Source organism: Mustela nigripes, chromosome 1 (assembly GCF_022355385.1).
Source record: "Mustela nigripes isolate SB6536 chromosome 1, MUSNIG.SB6536, whole genome shotgun sequence".
Lineage (NCBI taxonomy): Eukaryota > Metazoa > Chordata > Mammalia > Carnivora > Mustelidae > Mustela > Mustela nigripes.
The window spans coordinates 247,148,445-247,173,806 of NC_081557.1; the positions used below are offsets into that span (position 1 = coordinate 247,148,445).

A 25,362-nucleotide genomic window follows, 5' to 3' on the forward strand; every position below is an offset into this window, starting at 1 on the left:
CGAAGGCAGTGGCTTAACCCACTGAGCCACCCAGGCGCCCCTCTTGATACTTTATTTTTATTATTTTTTATTTTAAAGATTTTATTTATTTGAGATACAGCGAGCAAGAGAGAGAGAGAGAGAGCAAGAGCAGGGTGGAGGGGTAGAGGGGGAAGCAGGCTCCCCACTGAGCACGGAGACTAAAGTGGGACTTGATCCCAGGACCCTGAGATCATGACCTGAGCCAAAGGCAGACACCTAACTGACTGAGCCACCCAAACTATATGATTTAATGATTTTTATTATATTCATAGAGCTGTGCAGCCATTACATCAATTTTAGAACATTTCATCAACCCTCAAAGAAACCTCATACCGAGTTACCATTTTCCACCAACTTTCCTTCTCCAACCATGAGTTCATTACTGTCTCTATAGATTAACCTGTCATACAGCTTAATTTAGTATAAATGGAATCATATAATACGTGGTCTTTTATGTCTGGCTTTTACTTAGGATAAGGTTTTCAAGGTTCATCCATGCAGCATCATGTATCAGTATTTCATTTCTTTTAATCGCCAAATAATATTCCATTGTATGGTTAATAGCATATTTTGTTCGATCTATTCATCAGTTGATAGACATATGGATTGTTTCAATTTTTTGGCCATAAACATTCATGTGCATGTTTTGTTTGGCTGTTTTCATTTCTCTCTCTCTCTCTTTTTTTTTTTTTTTTTTTTAGATTTTATTTATTTACTTGGCAGAGAAAGAGACGGCAAGAGAGGGAACACTAACAAGGGGAGCAGGAGAGGGAGAAGCAGGCTTCCCGCTGCGCAGGGAGCCCAAAACGTGGCTCCATCCCAGGACCCCAGAATCACGACCCGAGCTGAAGGCAAATGCTTAACCGACTGAGACACCTGGGCAGCCCTGGCTGTTTGCCTTTAAATTCTTGAGTTGGATAAATTCTTTATATGTTCTGTATATAAGTTCCTTTATCAGACACATGATTTTCAAATATATTTTTATTCTCTTGGTATCGTTTGTAGCACATTTTTAATTTTGATGTAGTTTAAATTTATTTATTTTTTTCTTTCATTGCTTGTGCTTTTGGGTGTCACCTAAGAAACCATGGTCTGACTCTGGGATGTAAAAATTTACTCTTATGTTTTCTCCTAAAAGTTGTATAGTTTTAGCTCTTACCTTTAGGTCTATGGTCCATTTTGAATTAATTTTTACAAGTAGTGTGAGATAGTTGTCCACCTGCATTCTTCTGCATCTGGGTATCCAGATGTCCCATATGATTTTTTAAATTTTTTTTATTAGAATTTGCCTAATACACCCTCCTATTACTTTATTTTTAGATAGCATCATAACTTTGTAATTTAGGTGTTAGGTATTTGAGATACAACAGTTACCCCCATTTTACAGATTTGATGAAGTGTCTGATGTTGAATGACAGATCCATGCACAGAGACAGGAAGTCAGGACAATGGATAGGATAAGCATTCTGATTTCTCATCCTGCCCTCTGAGCCATTTAAACAAGCCCACCTCACTCGCAATAAATTCTGAATATTTACAACAGCTCATCCCCTGGAGTGGTCAGAGGTAATTAGTAACCTTATGCCTGATTCACAGAAACTTTCAAAATGGTGATACATGTCAATTTTCTCACTTTGGAGATCAAGGCTGCTGGACAAACAGCAAGGGACAATTAAGATCTTCCTACACCACAATATTTCTACTACTTTAGCTTTTCCCTACCTTAAAAAAAAAAAAAGATTTTATTGATTTGACAGAGAGAGAGAGGGAACACAAGCAGGAGAGTGGGAGAGGGAGAGGCACGCTCCCCACTGAGCTGGGAGCCCAATGCAGGGCTTGATCCTAGGACTCTGAGATTATGACCCGAGCCGAAGGCAGAGGCTTTAACCCACTGAGGCACCCAGGTGCCCCAGTTTTTCCCTATCTTTTTTTTTTTAAAGATTTTATTTATTTATTTGACAGACAGAGATCACAAGTGGGCAGAGAGGCAGGCAGAGAGAGAGGTAGAAGCAGGCTCCCCGCTGAGCAGAGAGCCCGACGAGGGGCTCGATCCCAGCACCCTGGGACCACGACCCGAGCTGAAGGCAGAGGCTTTAACTCACTGAGCCTTTCCCTTTCCCTATCTTTTGTCTTTATTTATTATCCATATGACTTACGTTTGCACAATTACTTTTTGTAATTCAGTTCATTAGTCTCTCCACCCAGTGAAAGATTTTATTGTACTCCTTTACTGAGCACTAAGAAAATTTGATGTTAGTATACAGGGAAAGGATTGACAAGCAGATGTGCTGGAGAACAGAATCAAGAGGCTTTGGAAGTCCATGATCTAACTGAGGGGCTCTTAACCTTGGCAATATTGACATTCTGGACTAGATAATTCTTGGTTGTGGGGACTGTCCCGTGCGTTGCAGGATGGTTAGCAGCATCTCTGGCCTCTACCCACTAGATGCCAGTAGCGGCACCTGCTAATCAGCTGTGGCAACCAAAAACGTCTCCAGACACTGCCAAATGCCTCCTAGAAGGCAAAATTACTCAGGATTGAGAACTACTGATTTAACCATATAATCTCTTTCTCACACCCTTTCCACACCCCCAATACAGCAGTCCAGTGGTTAAATATTTTAAAAATTCCTCATTTCTGCATCTTTTGTATTATATTATGGTCTCTGAAAATCTAAGTCTCAACTGAAAGGTAGCTATTTTTTTTTAAGATTTTATTTATTTATCCTACAGAGATCACAAGTAGGCAGAGAGGCAGGCAGAGAGAGGAGGAAGCAGGCTCCCCGCTGAGCAGAGAACTGGACTCGGGGCTCGATCCTAGGACCCTGAGATCAAGACCTGAGCCAAAGGCAGAGGCTTTAACCCACTGAGCCACCCAGGCACCCCTAAAGGTAGCTATTTAAAAAGAAATTATTTATTTATTTGACACAGAGAGAGAGAACAAGCAGGGAGAGTGGAAGTGGGAGAAGCAGGTTCCCCACCAAGCAGGGAGCCCCATGACAGACTTCATCCCAGGACCCTGAGATCATGACCTGAGCCAAAGACTGACACTTAACCAACTGAGCCACCAGGCTCCCTGAAAGGCAGCTATTTCAAAAATAGAATAATGGGCTGATACCTGGTTCACTGTGTCACACTATTGTTATAGCCCCACAGGAATGTGTTTGAAAAGTGAGGGAAAAAACAGCACCTGTCAAAAGTGGTGCTTATAGCTTCTGATTTCTGAGGCCCATGAGACACAAAGTCCAACTAGAAAGTTCTATTATGAGCATTAAATTCCCTAGAACTCTTTCAATATTTGAAGGCTGTATAATTCAGGGTATCTTGCTCTGCAATTTGAAAAGATAGTAGATCTACACTTCTTTAATGTAAATTTGAATTTTTATAGAGTATGTTTTCATGTAGTTGGCAAGACTAAATATGTCAAGAAAAAGATCTCAGTTATATGTGCTACACAGATTTAATTTTTGGCTCTGAGAACTCCTAGTGCTACTGCATCAAATTAGAAAGATTTTTTTTTTCATTCCAGTATAGTTAACATACAGTGTTAGTTTCAGGTGTACAATATAGCGATTCTCTAAATCAGAAGGAACTTGCTTAGCCCCTTGCAAAATTCTTCATTGTGTTTATTTGGAATAAAGCAGACATCTGTTAAAATATGCAAGCACTGGACAACTGAATTTTTCCTATATTCACAAAAATACACAACCATATTTTATTCCGGATAATTAAAATATTTATTAAAAAACAAAAACCACCCAGTTGGATAAAGCAACATGCACTACGTTCTCACAGTATCAAAGTTTATTCTTCGAAGTCATGCACTTGCATTCCAACTATTAGTTCTGTTTTTGGCATTGGGGTATCTGGCTCAATACTGAGTATCTCTGAGGGTTACCTGTCATCTTTTAAAAAAGATTTATTTATTTATTAGAGAGAAAAAGAGAGCACCTAGCAGGGGAGAAGGGCAGAGGGAGGAAAAAAAAAAAGCAGGTTCCCTGTTGAGCAGGAGCCCCACCTATCTTTTGTCACAGAGGATTTATTTACTTTGTTCCCAATTTCCTGACTAATAACGATACTGAATTACTTTTAGCATCTTTGGGGGTGCCTAGGTGGCTCAGTGGGTTAAGCCTGTGCCTTTGGCTGGGGTCATGATCTCAGGGTCCTGGGATCGAGCCCCGCATCAAGCTCTCTGCTCAGCAGGGAGCCTGCTTCCTCCTCTCTCTGCCTGCCTCTGCCTATTTGTGATCTCTCTCTCTCTGTTAAATAAATAAATAAATAAAAATCTAAATAAATAAAGCATCTCTGCATGCACGGTGAAGGAAAAGATCACTAGTTTCTAGAACTGATTTCCGAGTTCCAGTTAAACAGTCAAAGCAAGAAGTATGGAGGAGAAGTCTCAGTGTTTCCAGTTAGGCCACAAAATGAAAAGTTAAAACATTTTCTTTAAAATACCAAACTCAATTTTTAATTTCATCGTGGCTCGGGACAATAGTGTCCGAAGTCCATGTCACCCTGTTCTGATGTACAGAGGCTCAGCCAAGCGATTTGGAGCCTGTTTCTGCGGGGCATCTCTCAACCCAGGAGTCCCAAGGCTCTCTCGCCCTGCGGGGGTTCTGCGGGGGGAAGCTCCCTCTGGGGACCAGGTGGCTCTCCCGTTAGTGTCTGGCTCGCCCAGGTACCAGCGGGCGGCTTTGCCTGCCGCGGGTGATGACGGATGCTCCCGGGTTCCGACCCCACGCGAGCCTTCCTGCGAGCCCACCCCAGCAGCCTCAGACCCCGGGCGTTGGGTGGTCCCTCGAGCCATCCCCTGCAGCTCCGGAAGGCTCGCGTCAACCCCACGCCCTTCGCTCGGCGGGCTGCGGTGCCTGGGCACCTCCAGGTAGCGGGGCTGTCGGAGGCGCGCCCTTCCGGGCGGGCGCGAGGAGTCGGGCGCCCCGGGCCGGCGGCGGCGGCAGGCGGTCCGGGGCGAAGCCGGGCGGGGCGGCGGCGCGGGTCCGAGCGCCCGAGGCGCCGGCGGAACACGTGACCACGGCGCGCGGGGCCGGGCGCGCAGTGCCGCGCGGTGGCGGCGGCGGGGAGAGCAATGGAGGCCGCGGCCGCCTGAGGGGCGGGTGCGCTGCTGGTGCCGCTGCGGAGCCTGCCGGTGCTGCCGGGCAGCCGCCGGCTTACTCGCGTCCGCCGCCCGCGCGGGACCGCCGGTCGCCGTCCAGTCGCTCTGCCAGCCGCGGCGCCACGCGGGGACTCAGGTGAGCGCCCTGTCGGCCCGCGGTCGGACCCAGACAATGGGGAGCAGCCGGCGGGCTTCTCCCTTGCACGCGCGAACCCCCGGGCTGCGCCCCCGTGACGCCCCGGGAGTCCCGACCTTGCACTGGCCCGGGGGGCGTGGGCTCGGGGGGACCGGGGGACTTTGGGGCGGTGTCCCCGCGAGGAACGGGCGCTGGGTGTGCGCCGCTTTGGGTCTCACGCGAGGGAACCTGCGGACCGGCTGCGCCCCGGGAACTTGCGGAGAGCGTGGGACCTTCTAATTCCCTTTCTCCTACCCGCGCGGCGGCATCCTGTCCCGGGGTCCCGGGGTCGCGTCCCTGCTGCGGCGGGGGCAGAGCGAGACCTCGCCGTCTGGGATCTCAGACGCTGACCGCGCTCAGCCCTCTCCCCACGCCGGAGCTGCATTGCTTTGTTTAACCTCTGCCAAGCCATTTCGCACAAAACTCTTGTTGCCCCAATTCTGATGAGCCACCAGTCTGATGGCTGAGGCAAGACAAAGGTTCTCCCTGTTTACCAAGGGCTGGAGCCGGGGGACTGCACGCTGCCAGTGATGTAAAATGTGTTTTCCTTATCTTCTCCCAGGCGTTCTTGCGATGGTTTTCCTGGTCCTGTGACCGTCATTTCTTGCAGAGGTCTGTAGTGGTGAGATTGGACCTCCTAACCCTACGGATACGGTAGGTGGGGTATGGCTTTTATTCACGGTTATCAGTAAACAGAAGGGCAGACGTTCTCATTTGATGTTTGTTGTTCTCAGAAAAGAGGCGTCGTAATATTTTCTGAATTCTGGATTTTAAGAAAGAATGTACACATAAAGACACATTGACTCAGTAGTTGGGGCGTGGGGGGGGCGGATCTAGTAACTGCGACCATGTGTTGTGAAATTTTAATACGGTTTTACGAATAATGGCCCGGAAACTGATCTGGTGTAGGTGAGGGAGTGTGAGAGTGTTGGGGGTGGTGGTGATGGAGAGGGAGCGGTTAGAATACAAAGGATAAGGCAGTTTTAGTAAATGATTCTTAGTAAATATCTTGTAGCAAATTTCAGTTCATTAAATTGTCGTAAATGGGTGTTCACGTGTAAAAATCACCTATCTTAGTTGTTGAATTATACAGAAAATGGCTATCAATTATTTGGTATTGTATGTGACTCAGGAATCTGAATACAAGAATCAATTTCGAGTAATTTTAAAATGTCAACAAAGGAAATACACCTTCACTATTGCCTCCTTTATTCTGTGAGAAAACTGAATCCTAGTTCAGTACATTCAAGAGAAAATTGCCTGTAAGAAAAGAAATTTCAAAGGCAGGTTTTTAAAAAGAAACATTTTGAAAAATACATCTTTTGTGGGTAGATATGGTTGCACTATAGATTATTTCAACTCAGAAATGTGAAGGGAAAGAAATCGTGCTACTAGATTGCCCCTTTCCAGGATTAAAATGTATTTTCTTCAAAACCTTATTTTTACTGTCACTTCTGACATTGAGAAACTTTCACTCTAAAGATTTAGTACTTAGCAGTAAATTTGGAGTCAAGAAAATAGTCATACTGACTTGACATACCCAGGCGTTTGGTGCAGAAAACAAAAGCTGTGTAGGTTTTTCTAAAGTATAATGCACTATAAGAAATGCTGGATGAATTTAATTATTGCTAGTTGAAGAAGTATTTTACAAAAATTAATTGAAATTAATATGAAATTCTCCAGGGCAAGGGACAGTTTATAGTCTTTTTTTGTAGTCTGCATTTCTAACTTGGCTTATAGTAGGTGTTCAATAAATATCTATGCAAAGAATGAAGAAATGAAAAATAGAACAAATTGATAAAACATGCATACAGATTGAATTCATTTGCTTTTTTTAGTTTAATGAACATTACTGAAGGCCTACTGTGTGTCAAAATTGGGCACAGTGTTTCCACATAGAGTTTATAAAAGCCTTGTGACCTTCCTTTTTTGGTCATTTTTGATGTACGTTTCTATGAAAAATGGGTTCCTTGGGTGGTATTAATGATCATCTCATATAACTGTGTAGCACGCTAAAGCATTTCATTTGTTGCATGTAAATATACTTTCTCACAGTGGCCTATGGGAAGGCAGGCCAGATACTATCATTCCTGTTTTGTAGGTGAGGAAATCCAGAGAGGGTGAGATTAAATGACTTGCCAGCTCCTTGCCACTGAAGCAGCAATGCCAGGGACAGAAGCTGGATCTCGTGCCTAGTGTTTTCACCTCTGAATCACACTGCCTTTTTCAAGCAATACTGTACTCCAGAAAATCACTCTCAAATTAGGCTTCATGAAAAAGTCTAACTTTTGAATAACTTGTATAGAAGGAAAACTTAATATTTTACAACCTAGTAATAACTGAAGTGGTTAAATGTGTGAATTCTAGAGTCAGGTGACTGAATTTGACCCCTGGATTAATAAGCTGCTAGCACTGCATCTCTGGCAAGTGACTAAATATCTCCGAGTCTCAGTTTCCTCATCTGTAAAATGGTGGAAGTAGTAGTACTTTATTATAGGGTTTGGGGGGGAAATGAGCAAATGAAATCATGTGTGTGCATAGCACAGTGTGTATGTGGCACAAACTAAGCATTCAGTGGCGACTAATTATTTTTATTCTCATTATTGTAATGTAAAGCAGTGGCTTTTATTTATTTGTTTAAAAGAAGATTTTATTAATTATTTTAGAGAGAGAGTGTGCGAGGGGTGGGGGAGGAGCAGAGAGGGAAGGCGAAGGAGGGGGAAAGACTCTCAAGCAGATTCTGTGCCAGACATGGAACCCTGGGTCCAGTTCGGTCTCATGACCCTGGGATTGTGACCTCAGCTGAAACTGAGTCTGATGTTAAACTGATTAAGCTACCAGGCACCCTTAAAACAGTGGCTTTTAATTTTTCTTTCTTTTTTCTTTTTCTTTTTTTTTTTTTGGCACAGTAAGAGGTGAATTTTATATTGCCATCCACTATACAGACACATTACAAATAGGTTTAAAGGAAATTCATGGATCAGGGCTTCAACTTCCTACGTGCAATGCATGCTTATATTTTTATTCTACCTTATTTAAAAATGCTGGTTAAGAACCACTAAATGATTTCAAATTCCATTAATGAGCAGGACCTTAAGTTTGAAAAGCACTAATGTAAGGGATGATCAGGTTAAATGAAAGAAAAGTCTTTAATGAATCTTTATATTTTTCCTTTTAATAATTTACATCATTTGGAATGAATATTAAATTACACTGAAAATAGATTCTTTTTTTTTTTTTTTTTTTTTTTAAAGATTTTATTTATTTATTTGACAGAGAGAAATCACAAGTAGATGGAGAGGCAGGCAGAGAGAGAGAGAGAGGGAAGCAGGCTCCCTGCTGAGCAGAGAGCCCGATGCGGGACTCGATCCCAGGACCCTGAGATCATGACCTGAGCCGAAGGCAGCGGCTTAACCCACTGAGCCACCCAGGCGCCCCTGAAAATAGATTCTTAAATATTTTGTAGTAATTACAGTCATTTATTGAGCATTTATCATGATCTCGGTACTGTACTAAGCAGTCTATTTATATATGTTATCAAATTTAGGGCTCCCAACAGCCTGTAATTTGGCCCTGTGTTTCCATTTGATAATTGAGATTAAGACTCAGGTTTTATTAACTTGCCCAGGGTCATAAAGTTAGTAGAGATGAAGCAGGAATTTACACTGAGTTCTCTGTAGTCTCACCCTGTCCCAGTATTCTGTCCCAGTGGTTGCTGTAGATCTGTCATTCTTTTTATGTAAATTTGAATGGCAATATCAAGAATTTACCCCTTGTGGTACATCTTTTGTAGTTTCCTTTGAAAGGATCCACTTGAAGCACATTTTCAACTTAGTAAAGTAAGAAAGGATATTGGGTACACTGGTAATTAATTTTGACTTTGGCTGTTCTTTGATGTAAATATTTTGGAATAGCTTCTCAGGTTTTTATGATAGAGTCAATTAATTGGTCAGTTTTATTGAGCATCCAAAGGTTTAATATGTCTTCAAAAGAGACATGAAATAGTTGTGTAACTATAAAAAGACTTCATTAGGAATGAATGCCAGCTTTTGTTAAGGCACAAAATGAAGACTTAAGAGCCACGAAGAGTATTTTATAGTATATTGATTTGTCTCAAACTCACTGGGCAGTATTTATTTTATAAAGTACTTGTAAGGAAGCACAACTAACTGCCCTATAATTTTTTTTTTTTTAATATTTCAGTTCTTTGCAAGTGTTTCTTACAATTTTTAGCAGTATTTCAACTTTAATTTTTTGATTTTTGGGAATTTCCTCTTTTAAAACTATTGTCAGAAAGAAAGCATGTTTTAAGGGAATATGTTCTATAAATAGTACTTGGAATTTACAAATAGGTGATTTTTTTTTTTTTTTAAGACTGTATATATTTATTTGACAGAGAAAGATCACAAGCAGGCAGAGAAGCAGGCAGAGAGAGATGGGGAAGCAGGCTCCCTGCCAAGCAAGAGGGCCTGATGCGGGGCTCCATCCCAGGACCCTGAGACCATGACCTGAGCCAAAGGCGGGGTGATTTCTAAATGAGAGTGGAAAAGCAGATTTCACTGTTTTTTTCACATTTACATCTTACAGATTCAGACTCTTGAAGTGTCTAGTTTGCCTATTGCCATCAACTTGTATGAGTATCTCTTACAAATGAGAGGATTACTAGGTGCTTAAAGATATAGAAATATTCCTCCTGTTTTTGCATTATGGTGTCTCTGCAGGGAGCTTTAAACTTTTAACTGTATGTTTAAACAGTTTATTTGTTGAATTAAGGTGAGTCTTTTCAAATTTGGTAATTTTAGAATTAGAGTTTGTGTAGATCATGATGATATATTAGACAAAGAACAGCAGTTTCATGGTTTATTTATGTGGTTTGAAAATCCATGTGTTTCTGTTCGTCAGTCTTTGTTTTCTATTAAGATTAGATAAAAGTGAATATACTGTTTTATTTATTGTTGGCTATCAGATTTCGTCCTTAGCCTTTCGTCCTTTAGCCCTCAAAAAATTGTTTTGCCACTTAAGAGATCTGTACAAATTTAGTAAGCTTATATCTTACGCTAATTTATTAGCTTATTGCTTTTGTCTAACACTTGACCCTGAGTGAATTGGTATAGTTTCCATGAGCATCAAGAAACGTTCCAGCTGCTGAATCGTTGTTGTAATTTGATATTAACCTTGGTTACCATTACATTTTGTACTATTATTCTTTTCTTTATTGAAGTATAATTGACATACAATGTTATTAATTTTAGATGTACAATAAAATGATAGTACTGTTACTCTCAATGTGAAAATTCTTAGCAATAAGAGCACAATCAATTTAGATGTTTATGCTAGTGGCTTTAAGACAGAACCACATGCATGTATTAGATTTACATATGTGTGATTTCCACAGATACATGAGAAGCGCAAGATGTTTAACTTAGTCCATGAAATAAAAAAAAAAATGCTTAAGTAACTGTGGAAATAAAAATACAGAGTAAAAACCTTTAAAAGATGTTGAATGTCTTATACTTAACATGTTTATCGGAAACATTTAAGAAGCCCAACAGCCCAATCATGTGTAATAGCTTTTATATTATAATAAGTTTGCATGTGAAAGGGTGATTCTATTTGAAATGTGAAAAGGAAAAGCAGGAATATTTTCCATCAGATTTTAAAATCTTGACTAGCTCTTTCAGATGTTTGCAGAATTTTTCAAAAGGGGAAATTTCAATAAACTTGCTTCTAAAACTTGTACTATAGTAAATATTAAGTGTTTGAGGAAAAGATTCAGAAACTGCATCCCTGAAACACTTTGGGAGATATTTAAATCAGAAGTAACTACTCAGCTCATTAGAGACAGGTTGTTAAGATGTAAAACAGGTAGCAGCTGCTCAGAGGAATTATTCCGAGTAACGAGAAAGGAAGGGACAATTTACTAAAAAGGTGTTGGGCTTTTACCAGGGAGGGTAAGAACAATCCACCCAGATGCCCACTGGCTCCCCGGTGAGGAACTGGCTGGCACTAAGAGGGAAAAAGGGGAACAGGTAGGGAGAGGATGCAATAGAGAAATTTGGTTATTATTTAAATCCGAGATAAGCTCGATTCAATATATAATCTGTGAACATTTTTTTTTTAAAAGATTTTATTTATTTGGCAGAGAGAGACACAGTGGGAGAGGGAGCACAAGCAGGGGGGAGTGGGAGAGAGAGAAGCAGGCTTCCTGCTGAGCAGGGAGCCCAATGTGGGGTTCCATTCTAGGACCCTGGGATCATGACCTGAGCTGAAGGCAGATGCTTAACGACTGAGCCATCCAGGCGCCCCTAATCTGTGGAAATTCTTGTTTATAAATGTTAACCCATGGTCTCTTCACAGAGGAGACATAGAAAGGAAAGACCATGGTCCTGTGATCACTGTTTTTGGAAAAAGAAATATCAGTACGCTGAACCCCCTTGACAAAGCCCTTTGTGCTCTTAGGTGGGGGCCCCAGCTGATGTTCTTAGGAAGCTTGTGGCGAATTCCAGTCTGCTTTAAATGATGCATGCAGGGTTTTCTTCACTTCGAAAAGTTGTTAATAAATTTAGAGTGACTTTTTCTCTAGCAGAGCGTTGTTGTGACAGACACAGTGGACTTTCTTGGCACTTAGTGATGCAGCTGCCCAGGCATGTTTGTGATGGGTTAACTGTTTTCTAGAGTTAATGAGGTCAGGGTCACAGGTTCAATTCTTGGGAAGGCCAGTTAGCTTTGCTTTGTTCTCTGATCTCATATTGTACTCTTAACCCAGACTAGCCATCTGGCGGAGGCAGATCATTGATCACAAAGGGACTAGTAAATAAGACAGTGTGAGAGGAGCAGCATGACTCTTTCTAGAACAGTGGATGCTGAGTAATTAGAGAAGCAATCCCCAAAGCATGTGCAAATTGCGTTTCATAGCATTACCTTAATATGTAGAAGATAACATGGTCATCAATTATTTTTGTCTTTTCTGTTGAAGTCCCATTTTAACTGTTGTTTTTTCCTAGTCAGGATTTTCTAGGCATTTCATTCATTAAGCAGTTGTACACTATCTTGAATGTTCTCAATCGCCCTTTAGGTTTGTAGGTTGGTGACTATGGTAGCGAGAACAGGGTAGGTATGAAGTAGTAGATCAAACCACCTACTCTGTTGTTTCCAGATCCAGCTTCACTGAATTCATAGGGAACACTTACTGTTTTTCTGAGTCTTCCATGATGTACGCACCTCTTCTTCCATTCATTGAAATTATTTCCAGTAATGAGAGAAATACCAAAGATCATCTAGATTTATGCTGTCACATAGGGTCTGTGTGGCTGTTGAATATTTGAAATGTGGCTTGTCCAAATGGGTGTGGTGTAGGTTTCAAATACTTGGTATGGAAAAAGAATGTAAAATACCTTATTAATAATTTCAAAAGAGACTATACATTGAAATAACATTTTAGCTATGTTAGTTTGAATAAAACATTACTAAAATTAATTTTACTGGTTTCTTTTTACTTTTTTAAATGTGCCTACTAGAAAATTTAAAACCGCGCTTGTAGCTCACGTTTGTGATTTGCATTCTACCAGGCAGCACTGTTCTAAACCAGCCCTTCATTTTACAGATGAGAAGGCTAAGGTTCAGGGTTAAGTAACTGAGCTGAGTTCTTTCTGTTGTCTGTAATCTCTTCTTGCTAATAGGTTAGGTGCTCTGGAAGATGGAACTCTTTGAACCATTAGAGGACCATTTAGTGCATGGCAATTATCATTAAGTTGCAAGAGCTGTGCTTGAGTTATTGTATATTAGGTGTTATGCCAATTTGTGTGTGTGTGTGTGTGTGTGTGTGTGTGCGCGCGCGAGCATGTGTGCTCATATGTAGGAAGAAGAGTTTGTTTGTAATGTTGATGTGTGGACTATGTTTTAGCTTCCTATATAGGTCGGAGGTCTTACAGCTTTATTTGCTTCTGAGAAGAACACATTAAGCTATCAGACATTAACAGCTGTAACTTGGATAAATAAGATGGTGCTCATTAAAGAGGTACTTTAATACGTATTTCTTATTACAAAGATGTCAGATAGTTTTGAATGCATCTTGGAGCACACAAAGCAGCAAGATTTTCAGGCTGTATCCCTTTTGGAAGGAAAAGAGCTGAAGTGAAGAGATGTTACGTACTTAGCCTATGTTCTGAAGAAAGAGCTATGAGCTGTTATCCTCTTAACGATGAAAGCTCCTCATGTGCCAGTTGAGGAAGAACTAGCCAGAGCTGGCTGGGGCAAAGCCATGATCCCCGAATGTGGGTTTTCTGCCAGTTTAGTGAACATTACGGTCTTGAATTGGCAACAATATAAAGGGAGAAGACCTCAGGACCAGATCTTTTGTCTTTATTATTTCTGGTTGAGATTTTTGCTTTCTCAGTAAAGCACGCGCAGCTCAAATGAACATCTTAAAGATGTTCACTTTATGCACCTTCAGATCTAGTCTTTCTTTTTGGCCCACACAGTTCTAAGACACTATCAGTTTGTTATCAGTGACCTAATGACAACTAGTTAACAATGACCTTGTCAGGCAGCCTCTGACACTTCAATTAATCTCCTCATCCATACTAGCTAGAAATGTGCAGGAATTTACCTTTTTAAAAAAATTTTTTTTAAAGATTTTATTTATTTGACAGACAGATCACAGGGAGGCAGAGAGGCAAGGAGAGAGAGGGAGAAGCAGGCTCCCTGTTGAGCAGAGAGCCCATGCTGGGCTGGATCCCAGGACCCTGAGATCATGACCTGAGCCCAAGGCAGAGACTTAACCCACTGATCCACCCAGGGGCCCCCTTTTTAAAATTTTTAAAAAAGATTTTATGTATTTATTTGGGAGAGAACACAAATAGGGGGAGAGAGAGAGGGAGAAGCAGGCTCCCTGTGAGCAGAAAGCCTGACATGGTGCTCGATCCCAGGATGCTGGGATCATGACCTGAGCTGAAGGCAGCCACTTATCGGACTAAGCCACCCAGATGCCCCAGGAATTTGTCTTTCTAAGTAGGGGTGGTGTGAAGATTGAAAAAAGATACACGATTACTTCTAGAAGATTGGCTTATAATAATATTTCCTGATTACCATTTTTTTGTGCTTTTTGTCTGTTGTAAAAACCTGGTTGATCATGGGTATAGAGAAACAGAACAAGATAGCAATCTCTTAAAGGTTACCCTTGAGTTGGCGAAAATAAGTAACAGCGCCTTGTGGTATGAAGCTTAATGAAAAGTATGTTAACTTAAAAATAAAACTGCCAGTTGTTTTATCAGCCGAAGATTTTTATTTTGGAATAGCAGAGAATTGCAATCTGGGACATGGAATCTATGGCAGAACCATAGACAAGACTGGAGAACAAAGGGGAGGACTGCTCTTTGTAGTTATAGAGGCGAGGGCGAGTTGGGAGGGGCTTCTAATTGCCAGAACTGTGAGTGCCTTTCTTTGGCTGGGCTGCTGGGATTATAAAAGTAGTACCACCAGCAAGGTGCCCTTTGCCTTGGGTTGGAAATTGACCAGGAGTGTTGAGTGTGTGAGCTCCCCCTACTGGTCTCAAGACTTCATTTTAAATGGGGTATCCTTTTATTAATTTTCTCAAGTATGGTGACCATCCAGTTCCATCCAGCCTGAGTCATCGGAAACCCACTTTATCTTATGGCAGCAGACAGGTATTGAGTATACACCATGTGCTGGTACCATGGGTAAAGCACAAGAAGAACAAAGGTTGGAGGAATGCAGATTCACTTGAATGCAAAAATACTAATAATCTTGTCTTAGAGTCCAACTTAAGAATGTAGCATTTTTACATTGTTGCAGAACGAATGCATTACAATTTATGTTCTGCATTTCACTAGCTGATTTCATGTGCTGTCATGTTTAATGTCACCTCTCATTTTTAGCAACAGCTAAGTTTGTTTCCTTTGTCATTGGGGCAGCCAGTTGGGATGCTTGGGAGGCTGTTGTATGGGGAATCATATCGAGTACACCTCCCCTTAGTTCCTCCTTTTCCCCCTGATCCAGCTATTTATATCAGGCAGTGTGGAGTTGCTAGCGAATATAAAAATGAAGAACTCACAGTCTAGTGAGGCAGAAACACAAGGCCGACTGTGCTAGGATAGATCAAAATGCTATGCGAACTCAGAAGAAGTGATTATTCTGGTGAAGAAGGATCAAATAAAGAAAGTTAAGGAGGTCGCTTATGGAGGAAGTGATATTTGAGCTGGGTCTTAAAGGATGGGGAGAATTTTGACAGATGGAGAGGGGGCGCGGAAAGTAAGCTGGAAAGCCATGCATATCGAGGTGGTAAGAACATCTGGTGTGGAAGGCAGTGGCAGAGGCAGGACTAGAAAAGTGGGCCAGGCAAAATTTGGAGAGCTATGAAAAAGGTAAGGAGTGCTGAGTTTTTTTTTTTTTTTTTTTTTTTTTTTTTTTTTTAAGGCAGTGGAGAGTAATCCAAAGCAGCGAGTGGCATAATTGCATTGACTTTGGCAGGATGACTGGGATTTAAGAGGCCTGCTTCTAAGGGCAGCTTTCCTTCTAATTAGCCTGGTGACCTTGCACAAGTCACTTCACTCCTCTGGGCCTCAGATAGTCTCATGTATAAAATCAAAGGGTACTGGGCAAGAATTACCCAGTCAGTCAGTAAACAGATACAGTAGCTACCAAGGGCTTGGTCCATGTCAAGAGTTGTTGTTGGTGCTGGGATACAAGAGCAGACACACAGGGCCCTTTGCAATGGTGGCGATTTTCTGGTGGGAGAGGGACAATAAATAGTAAACATGTAAGTATATAATATAATGTCCCAAGTGCTTTAAAGTGAAGCTGAGTGGAGTGAAACGTGGCGCTGTTTCTGGATGGCGTAGCCCAGAGTACTTTGAAGTTGAAGAGCCCTGGGAATATTTGGAATCTCTTCTGGCTTTCAAGTCATAGGTATAATTAAGTGAAAAGCTGTGGGAGTTCAATCTCTTCAGCATTGATTAAAATCAGCTTCCAGATAGATGCTGTTCTTACAGTTTCGATTAGTTCCACCAATATGGTTATTGATGGGCAGGATCTTTTTAGCACTCCCATCTTTTAAATAGCTTGACTAAGTACAGCATAATCTCATTTTAGAAAACAGTTTCTTCGGAGTCTGAAAAAATGCCACTTGTGTTGGTAATTTGGATGCCTCCTCGCTCCCTCCGCTCATTATCCATCTCAAACCTTGCGGCTCATGGAAAGGGAAGATGCTAACATTTAACCAACTAGATTTAAGGAGGCTGCTCAGTATATTGAATAGCTCTTCTGAGTTATTTTAATATAAATTAAAATTAAGTGGGAGCTCTGGGACAGCCCTGTTTTAATTAGAGCTGGAATGCATCTTAGGAGACCATTTCTGCCAGTTATAATCATAACAGTGGCATTATGATTTTTTTTTAAAGAATCATTAGTAAGTTAGGTCCATCTTGACGTCTTCCAAGTTTGATGTGGGGATGATCCTTGTCAAATCAAGTGAAAGGCTGAAGAATGCCAACATTTTTCTTTGGCCCATAAACTTTTTCTTGGAGATATGAGATAGTTGTGCAGGAATCAGCAGAGGAGTATGCATGAAACTGGCTTGTTCTTTACATGAGGTATTAGGTTGGGTAATCTGGACTTACTGTTTATTGAGGACCGTGAAGAGTTTTAAATTGATTTCCCACAAATGAGGTCTGCAGTGTTGGGAAGCCAGGGTGGGAGGCTGTACATTTAGAGACGGTGTAAGGTGTGACCCCCGGCCTCTGCTGGCCTGGAATGCAGGCTATGTTGCTTTGTGTCTTTGCCCGGTACTTCACAGCCAGTGAAACTGGCCCTGCCTGAATTATTTAACTCATCTTATCCTTTAAGATAGTTACAAGCAGTTGTTATAGAACTGAATGATTTATAACTTGGGGCTTGCACATGTATTTTTGTTATTTCTTCGTTTTCCCTTTTACTGAAGATAGAAGTACCTTCTGGGTCTTCGGTTCTGCCTGCTGGTTGTTTATCATCCCTGCTCTAGATTACCTCATTCTGCCAGTCCCTGCTGTAATACGATTTATCTTTTGATTAAAATGAAATTCTCATTAGAATTCCCTCATGCATCTCTCTTCCTCAGAATGTTTAGCTCTTTGGTATAGAGCTAAGAGGGAAGGAAAACCCTAAGGAAGAGAGGAAAGGGAGTTCTGTTGGGACGTAGTGCTAACAGGTCACGTTAGTGTGTGATTATCATATTTGAATTTCCAATATTTTTGTTTTTTTCTCCTCAAATGTTTAAAAACATATTTATTATAGCGAAATATATATAACATAAAATTTAAAATTTACCATTTTAACCTTTTTAAAAAAAGATTTATTTATTCATTTTAGAGAAAGAGAAATAGTGTGTGCTCTGAGAGCAGGGGGAGGTGCAGAGGGAGAGGGAGAGAAGCAGATGCGCTGCTGAGTGCAGATCTGACACCAGGTGACCAGTCTCACAGCCCCAAGATCATGACTGGCCTGAGCTGAAATCAAGAGTCACATGCTTAACTGACTGAGCCATTGAGGTGTCCCTCCATTCTAACCAGTTTAAGTATATAGTTCGTTGGTATTAAGTTCACTTAAAATGTCGTACAGCCATCTCCACTGTTCGCTTTCAGAACGTTTTCATTATCCCAAACAGAAACTCTGTGCCTATGAAACAGTGACTTCTCATTCCTACCCTTCCCCCCATCCTCTGGTAACCTGGATTCTACTTTCTGTCTCATGATTTTGCCTATCCTACATAGGCAAAATGCTATGGAGCATTTTATTCATGGAGGCACAGAGTATTTGTGCCTCCATGAATAAATTTTATTATTCATGGAGACACAGTATTTGTCCTTTTGTGGCTGAATTACTGTACTTGGTGTAATATTTTAAAGTTTCACCCATGTTATAGCATATATCAGACATTTATTCCTTTTTATGGCTGAATAAAATGACATTGTATATATATAGCACACCTTAAAAAATTAATTCATCTGGGGGCGCCTGGGTGGCTCAGTGGGTTGGGCCGCTGCCTTCGGCTCGGGTCATGATCTCAGGGTCCTGGGATTGAGTCCCGCATCGGGCTCTCTGCTCGGTGGGGAGCCTGCTTCCCTCTCTCTCTCTCTCTGCCTGCCTCTCCATCTACTTGTGATTTCTCTCTGTCAAATAAAGAAATAAAATCTTTAAAAAAAATTCATTCATCTGTTGATAGACATTTGAATTATGAATAATACTGCTATGGACATTGTTGTGGTTTTCTATTTTTCTGGGCATATACCTAGGAGTACAATTGCTTGAATCCTATGGTTTAACTTTTTGAGGAGGTGCCATACAGTTCTCTATAATGACCATACCATTTTAAAATCCCACCAGCAATGGCACAAGGGTTCTGCTTTCTTACATCCTCACTCGGTGTTACTTGTTATAATAGGTAATAAGGGTTTCTCCTGCTGTCCGAAAGTAGAGTGCTTTCATGAAGCCCTCTGTAAGCTGAAATGGCATAAAATGAAGAGGCAGTTACGATTAATTTCCATGAAACATATTTTGAGCATTCTCAGACCTCCAAAATAACCTCTTGGGTTTTACGGATGCCTGTAACACCTGTTGCTAGTGAAGCACACAGTAAATCGCGATAAAGCTCCGATGCTCACAGGCACAGTTCAGAGCTCTGGTTGTGTGATGCCAAGATGCTGGGCGTGGTGCCTGGGGAAGGAGCTGGGCAGTGACACTCGCAGCTTGGGCCCTGCGCTGCCTCTGTCGTGGGTCTCTACAAAACAAACGCTGAGTCCTGCTTTTACTTTTTGTCTTTTTTTGGTAAAATCAAAAATCCTTTTCAGCTTTCTTTCAGTTAGCAAAAACAGGTTCTAATATGAGTCTTTTGTTAAAGGGAAGTGGCACGTCATAAACTTTTGAAAAGCAGGGGAATAACGATTACATTGAATGTATATATCACCTTTTGTTTCTCCATTCATCTGTCAATCAATGCTTGGGTTGCCTCCATATTTTAGCTATTGTAAATAATGCTGCTGTATACATGGGTGTACAAATAAATAGCTCTTCAAGACCCTGTTTGTAGTTCTTTTGGGTGTAGACCTAGAAGTGGAATTGTTGGGTCATACGGTAATTCCATTCTTAATTTTTCGAGGGGCCACCATACTGTTTTCTACAGTGGCTATACCATTTTACATTCTACCAACAGTGCATAGGTTTCCAATTTCTGCACATCTTTGCCAACACTTTTCTTTTGGGGATTGGTTTTATTGTTGATGTTTGCTTGCTTGTTTTTTGATAATAATCATCCTAACAGGTATGAGGTGATATCTAATTGTGGTTTTGATTTCCTTTTTTCTAATGATTAGTGATGTTGAGCATCTTTTAATGTGCTCATGGGCTATTCCTCTATCTTTTTTGGAGAAATGTCTGAGTCCTTTGTCTGTTTTTTATTTAGGTTGTTTGCTTTTTTGTGGTTGAGTTTTAGAATTTCTCTGTATATTCTAGGTATTGTTCCATTATCCCATATATGCTTTGACAATATTTTCTTCCATTCTGTGGTTGTTTTTTTATTCTATGAATATTGTCTTTTGATGTATAAAATTTGAGGATTTTTGTGAAATCCAATTTGTCTATTTTCTCTTTTGTTACCTGTGCCTTTGGTGTTGAAATTGTTGCCAAATTTAGTGTTGTGAAGCTTTTGTCCAGTGTTTTCTTTTAAGACTTTTATTGTTTTATGTCTTACATCCTAAAACTTTTGGTCCTTGACCCATTTTGAGTTAATTTTTGTATATGGTGTTAACTAAGGATCCAATTTCTTTCCTTTTTTTTTTTTTTTTTAAAGATTTTATTTATTTACTTGACAGAGAGATCACAAGTAGGCAGAGAGGCAGATGGAGAGTGTGGGGGGGGGTGCAGGCTCCCTGCTGAGCAGAGAGCCTGATGTGGGGCTTGATCCCAGGACCCTGAGATCATGACCTGAACCTAAGGCAGAGGCTTTAACCCACTGAGCCACTCAGGCGCCCCCAGTTTCTTTCTTTTGCATGTGAATATTAAGTTTTCCCAGCACCATTTGTTGAAAAGACTGTTTTCCCCCCCATTGAATGGTCTTAGCACCCTTGCCAAAATCATTTGACCATATATGCAGGGTTTATTTCTGGGCTTTCTATTCTATTGTATTAGTTTCTAGGTCTGTCTTTATGCCAATACTATACTGTTTTGCTTACTGTAGCTCTATAGTAAGTTTAGAAATTAGGAAGTGTGAGTCCTCCAGTTTTGTTCTTCTTTTTCAAGATGGTTTTGATTATTCTGGCCCCCAGAAAATCCATGAGAATTTTAGGATGAGTTTTTAAATTTCTGCCTAAAAACGCCATTGGGATTTTAATGGGGAGTGCACTGAATCTGTAAATTACTTTGGAGAGTATTGGTATTTTAATAATATCAAGTCTTCCATCCCATGAATATGTGATGTACTTCCATTTATTTATTTATTTATTTATTTAAAGATTTTATTTATTTATTTGACAGAGAGAAATCACAAGTAGATGGAGAGGCAGGCAGAGAGAGAGAGGGAAGCAGGCTCCCTGCTGAGGAGAGAGCCCGATGTGGGACTCAATCCCAGGACCCTGAGATCATGACCTGAGCCGAAGGCAGAGGCTTTAACCCACTGAGCCACCCAGGCGTCCCCTTCCATTTATTTATATCTTATTTAATTTCTTTAAGTAATACTTTGTAGTTTTATTTTTGTTTATTTTAAGTAATGTCTGTGCTCAGCGTGGGCTCGAAGAGATGACGCCGAGATCAAGAGTCACGTGGTCTACTGACTGAGTCAGCCAGGCACCATCTCTGTAGTTTTAATCTTCTGTGGTTTTAATTGTACAAGTCTTTCATCTCTTTGGTTAAGTTATTTCCTAAATATTCTTTTTTTTTTTTTTTTAGAGAGAGAGAGAGCATGAGCATGAGCAGGCGTAGGGGCAAGGGGAAAGGGAGAAGTAGACTTCCCATACTCCCCACTGAGCAGGGAACCTGATGCGGGGCTCCATCCCAGGACCCTGGGATCATGACCTGAGCAAAAGGCAGATGCTTAACCGACTGAGCCACCCAGTCACCTCCTAAGTATTTTATAATTCTTGATGTGATTGTAAATGGATTTGTTTTTATCATTTCCTTTTTACATGGTTTATTGTTTATGTGTAGAAATACAACTGATTTTTGTGTATTGACTTTGTATCCTGCTACTTTGCTGTATTTGAACACCTTTTCTTGTGTGTGTGCAGGGAGTCTTAGGGGTTTTCAACATACAAGATCCATATATATCATCTGTAAATAGAGATAATTGTACTTCTTCCTTTCCAATTTGGTCATTTAAAATTTTTTTTTCTTGCCTAATTGCTCTGGCTAGAATTCCCAGTACTTTATTGAATAAACGTATGAAAGCAAACATCTTGCCTTGTTCCTGGTTTTAGAGGAAGGGCTTTCAGTCTTTTGCAATTGAGTATGATGTTTGCTGTGAGTTTTTTTTTTTTTTAAAGATTTTATTTATTTATTTGACAGAGAAAGATCATAAGTAGGCAGAGAGGCAGGCAGAGAGAGAGAGGAGGAAGCAGGCTCCCAGCTGAGCAGAGAGCCAGATGCGGGGCTCCATCCCAGGACCCTGGGATCATGACCTGAGCCGAAGCAGAGGCTTAACCCACTGAGCCACCCAGGGCCCCCCCCCCTTTTTTTAAATGAAATAAAAACACCACTTTATTTTTCTGAGTAAAGGCTAATCACTCTAAATTCGGAGTTCTAAAATCGAAACAGGAATTCTCTCCTCCTTTCCCTCACCTTCATGGAGGAAGCCAGCTGAGGAGTTGTCAAGCACTATTAGTGGTCTTTTGTTAAGATTTTTTTTCCTGTATCAATTGAGATTATGTGGTATATTCTCTTCATTTTATTGATAGGACATATTACATTGATAATTTTTTGTATGTTGGATCACCCTATCAATTCAGGGATAAATTTTACCTAGTCAGGTGCATAATCCCTTTAATATGCTGGTGAATTCTGTTTGCTAGTATTTTGGTGAAGATTTTTGCGTCAGTGATTCTAAGGGTTAGACTGTAGTTTTCTTTTAATGTCTTTGTCTGGCTTTGGTATCAGGGTTATGCTGCCTCATAGAATGCGTTATGAAGTGTTTCTTCCTCTTCAGTTGTTTTGAAAAGTTTGAGAAGGATTGGTATTCTTTTTTTTTAGAGTTTATTTATTTATTTGACAGAGACATAGCGAGAGACAGAACACAAGCAGGGGGATTGGGAGAGGGAGAAGCAGGCTTCCTGTGGAGCTGGGAGCCCGATGTTGGGCTTGATCCCAGGACCCTGTGATCATGACCCGAGCCGAAGGCAGATGCTTAACAACTGAGCCACCCAGGCGCCCCAGGATTGGTATTCTTTACATGTTTGGTAGAATTCACCAGTGAAGCTCTCAGGTCCAGGACTCTTCTTTGTTGGGAGATTTTTGATTACTGATTCTATTTCCTTACTTGTTGTAGGTCTCTTCAGATTTTCTCTTTACTCATGATTTAATCTTGGTAGGTTTTGTGTTTTAAGGAATTTGCCCATTTTATGTAGGTTATTGAATTTTCTGGCATACAGTTCATAGTGCTTGCTTAATCCTTTTCATTTCTGTGGAAGCAGTACTAATGTCTCCACTTGCATTTCTGATTTTAATAGTTTTGAGACTTTTCTTTTCTTCTTAGTTTATTTAGCTAAAAGTTTGTCAAACTTTATTCATCTTTTCAAAGAACCAAATTTTGACTTCATTGTTTTTTTGTTTTTTTTTTTTCAAATTTTCTGTTCTCCATTGCATTTACCTTTGCTCTACCTTATGGGTTTAGTTTGTTCTTTTTCCTAGTTCCTTAAGCTGTAAAGTTAAATTGTTGATTTGAGCTCTTTCTTGTCTTTTAATGTGAGTGTTTGTAACTACAGACTTCTCTTAGCACCTTTTGCTATACCCCATAAGTTTTGAGAAATATTTTCATTTATCTTTTAAGTATTTTCTAATTTTTCTTGTGATTTCTTTTTTGATCCATCAGTTGTTTAAAAAGTATAGTGTTTAATTTCCACAAATTTGTGAATTTTCCAGTTTAACTTTTGTTCTTGATTTCTAACTTCATCTCATTGTGGTCAGAGGAGGTACTTTGTATGACATCTTTTTTTTTTCCCCTAAAGATTTTATTTATTTATTTATTAGAGAGAGAGAGAGAGAGAGAGAGATTGAGAGAATGAAGTGGCTCCAGAGCAGGGAGCCTGGTGTGGGACTTGATCCCAGAATCATGTCAATCATGATCTGAGCTGAAGGCAGATGCTTAACTGACTGAGCCATCAGGCAGCCCTGATATCTGTCTTTTTTAATCTATTGAGACTAAATTTGTCACCCAGCATATGGTGTGTCCTGGAAAATGTCCCATGTGAAGTTTTTGCTTTACGTATTTTGATGGTCTGTCATTAGATATGTGTTTATAATTGTTATATTTTCTTGCTGTATTGAACATTTTATTAATGTTTAATGTCCTCCTTTGTCTCTTGTAATATTTTTAAATTAAAAGTCTGGGGCACCTGGGTGGCTCAGTTGGTTGGTTAAGTGACTGCTTTCTGTTCAGATCAAGATCATGGAGTCCTGGGTCTGCATCGGGCTCCCTGCCCAGTGGGGAGTCTACTCCCTCTGAACCTCCCCCTTCTCATGCTTTCACTCTCTCTCAAATTAAAAAAGAAAAAAAAAAAAAAAGAATCTTTAAAAAATTTTTTTAAAGTCTCTTGTGTTTAATACTGGTATAGCCACCATTGCTCTCTTTTTGTTACTTTTTGTATGGAATATTTCTTCCATTCTTCACTTTTAACCTTTGCGTCTTTGGAGCTCAAGTGAGTCTTTTGCAGACAGCTTATAGTTGGGTCATGTGTTTTTACCCACTGTGCCAATCTCTGTCTTTTATTAGGGAGTTTAATCCAATTATGTTTAAAGTAATTACTGATAAGGAGGGACTTCGATCATTTTGCTATTTGATTTCTATATGTCCGATAGCTTTTTTGTCCCTCATTTCCTATATTACTGTCTTCTTTTGTGTTTAGTTGATTTTTTGGTTGTAAAATGTTTAAATTCCTTTCTCATTTCTCTATAGCTACTTTCTTTGTGATTACTATTAGGATTACATTTAATATTCTAAAGTTATAATACACTAACATGATTTTATATCTTAACTTTAATAACATCCCCAAACGTTTTTTTACAGCTCTGTTTCCACCCCTTTTAGTTGTTTTCACAAAATTACATCTTTATACATTGTGTGCCCCAAATCATAAACTAATAATCCTCTTTTTTTTTTAAAGCCAATAAATTTTTATTTAAGGAGTTTTTACATGTGATTACTTCCACTGCCAGTCACTGCTCATCACCATAGTTCCTCCAAAGTTAGAATCATAATCTTCAAAACAGCCCTTTTAAAAAGAACTTGATCAATCCATAGTTGTCACTGTCACTCTAGAGTTCTTTCAGCTGGGTTTCTTGCATCTCCATTTGAATACGGACATACTTTAAGAACTCCCCACCTGTAATCTTTGGGATCCAATGTCTTTACTTCAGGGCCCTGTTTAGGGTCTGAGTGTGGATCTGTCTGGTTCTCAATTTCAAACACCCTAGAAAAGGAGAAGCATTACTTCCTCTTGAAAATTATCTCAAGCTGAGTAGTATGAAAAACCGTTAAGAATACTGTTTCAATAAAAATACCAGGTTTAACATGCACGAAGCCAAGAAAACCAACGATGCCAGATACTGAGTTTCTATTGCACTGTCCTTTGAACACCCAGCAGGAATGAGCTGCTGAGGGCAGATACCATGCAGTGGGAACTAATAATCCTTTTAAATGCATTAGTCTCCTAAGCTATGTAGAAAACAAGATTGGGAGTCATACCAAAGTTACAGTAATAGCAGCTCTCACGTTAATATTATATTTATTCTTTAAACGTATTAGTTGCTTAAATCATGTGGAAAACAAAGAACACAGGTACAAATCATTGTTACAATTTAT

At 40.3% G+C, this 25,362-nt stretch overlaps 1 protein-coding gene and 1 non-coding gene across 3 annotated transcripts in view; one reads left to right on the top strand and one right to left on the bottom strand.

Moving 5' to 3' along the window:
- Positions 1–5,093: 5,093 nt before the first annotated feature.
- CRACD (capping protein inhibiting regulator of actin dynamics) overlaps positions 5,094–25,362 on the top strand; it is a 270,791-nt gene continuing 250,522 nt past the window's right edge. For both annotated transcript variants that reach the window (XM_059384309.1, XM_059384326.1), the window contains exons 1-2: positions 5,094–5,270; positions 5,872–5,963. The gene's annotated coding sequence lies outside the window, so the exon portion shown is untranslated. The remainder of the gene's footprint in view (positions 5,271–5,871; positions 5,964–25,362) is intronic.
- Positions 25,042–25,179, bottom strand: LOC132009528 (small nucleolar RNA SNORA8). The gene has a single exon (XR_009401993.1). It is a non-coding gene; the product is annotated as a small nucleolar RNA SNORA8 (small nucleolar RNA).